General features: G+C 47.2%; 1 pseudogene; it reads right to left on the reverse strand.

Moving 5' to 3' along the window:
• Positions 1–807: 807 nt before the first annotated feature.
• LOC105823929 lies at positions 808–1,918 on the reverse strand (annotated as a pseudogene).
• Between the last annotated feature and the right edge of the window lie 224 nt (positions 1,919–2,142).

Consider the following 2,142-nt stretch of genomic DNA (forward strand, 5'->3'; position numbering starts at 1 on the left):
CTGCCTCGAGTGCCTTCTTCCCCGTCCTCCATTGGGTTACACACAGCCATTCTTCACACGCAGGTCTGTTTCTTCTGGAAGTCCCCTCTCACCCACACAGGGTTAAGAGGACTTGCACTATTTCCAAGGCTCTGTCATGTGAGTGCACTGGGGACATGCTTGGGACAGGACAGGGTCATTCTCTTTAAAGCTCTGGTGCCTAACAGAGACCCTGGTGTGTCATCATTACAAGTTGTCCTCTTGCACAGCTCTCTTGTTTCATTCCACTGCATCTGTTCTACAAGAGCAAACAGAGCACATTTCCCTACAAAAATATTTTTCTGTCTCAACTTTCCAGTGGCGTATGACTGGGTACCATGCTGTTCCAAATTCCTTACCTTAACCATGCTTTGAGGGACTCCCAGCTCCTGCTACTTCTCTTCACCTTCTCATTCTTACCAACAGGCAGTTTATTCCTGTATTTGCACATTATATAACACACCCAGCTTTTGGTGAGCTCATGCCATTCAAAACACATGAAATGAGAAGCTTTGCAAATCTTCCCATGATCCTGGAAGTCTTCTTCAAGTACCCTTAGCCCCAAACTAATCAGTTCCTCACTCTGCAGCTTGTACCTATTTTTATAATACAATACTTTGTTATTTTGCATTGTCCTATAAATTCTTATTTATTTATTTATAATTCAGGATATTATGGGTATCCTATAAATTTTTTTTTTTTTTTACTAGACTCCAACCCTGGAACTTTTATTCTTCGGGAAACAATCAATCATCTTTGTTAGCGGTATTTGAAGGTAAAGGTGTGTGCTCAGTTCTGTTGAAGCAGACGCGAGTGTTTATGCACAGCATTCACAAAGGCCCCACGTGTTTCGGATCCATATCAGGATAAAGTCCACGGCCTAGGTTGGCAATGTAGCGTTGTGGCCCAAAGTCATCCAGCATCTGCTGCACCAGGCACCCAATCTCCTCCTTAGACGCATACAGGGAACAGGGGTCCAGGTTGCCCTGCAAGGTCACCATCTTCCCCACACCCCCCCAGGCTTTCTTGGGGCCACTGTCCAGTCAAGCCCAACCACCTCATAGACAGCCTGAGCCAGCTCCTCCAGGGCAAAATGCCCATCCTTAGCAAAGATGATCATGGGCACTGGTGCCAGGCCTGCCTTCTGTAGCTTGGCCTTCACTCGCTTGGCCACATCACGGATATAGGGCAGTGCAAACTTGGTGAAGAGCTGTGGGCCAAGATGCCCTGCATGGGACTCAAAGAGCTGCAATGCCTGGGCACCAGCAGTCACTTGTCCTACCAGATATGGGACTAGAACATCAGTGAGGATGTGAAGCAGCTGGTGACCGGCCTGAGGTCTCTGGTAGAGCCAGGGCTTGGCCTGAGCCATGGTGCTTGAGCCGCCACCCTCAATCATGTATATCATCAGGGTCCACGGAGCATCGGCAAAGCCAATCAGTGGGACATGCCCAGCCAGTTGTTGTCGGGTAAGGGTGATGGCCTGAAACACATAGTCCAGCTGAGAGGCCACCACTGCTGGATCCCGCAGATGCTCTAGGTCCTGTTCTTCTCTTAATGGCTCTGGGAAGCTGGGTCCTTTGCCAGGTACCATGGTCACCTCCATGCCCAGTGCCTTGACTGGACTAGTAAAAGGATTCTCAAGGGGTCCTTGAGTGGGTCTCATTCCAGGATCAGGTTTGAGTGGGTACAGAGTCAGTTCACAGCACGCCTCAGGAGAGCGACAGGTGCTGATAAAGTCCTGGACAGCCTGGGTTTCCCTAAACTCTGGTAAGTAGCGTCCAGCCTGATACATGTACCAAACTGGAATGTAGTGTGTTTCCTCTCCGCAGGCCGCTCGCAGGAATGTGTCATTCTTCGACTCTGGAAAACCCTTAGGTCCGAACCCGTTCACCTCCATGGTAAGCTGTCCTACTATAAATTCTTTAGGGAAAAACCAATATGTCCCATTTCTTTGTTTTTATCAATATTTACTTCTTACACTGAACTTTTGCATCTAGGAAGTACCTAACATAAATTGCTAACAAAATATCATAGCTCCCTAAGTCAAAAATTCTTAATTTTTTTTGCAGACTTCTTGCACTTTTTTTAAGAGATAAAGAAATAACTAGATTGAAAATTTCA

The sequence above is a fragment of the Propithecus coquereli genome, unplaced genomic scaffold (genome assembly GCF_000956105.1).
Source record: "Propithecus coquereli isolate 6110/MARCELLA unplaced genomic scaffold, Pcoq_1.0 Scaffold70, whole genome shotgun sequence".
NCBI classification, from domain to species: Eukaryota; Metazoa; Chordata; class Mammalia; order Primates; family Indriidae; genus Propithecus; species Propithecus coquereli.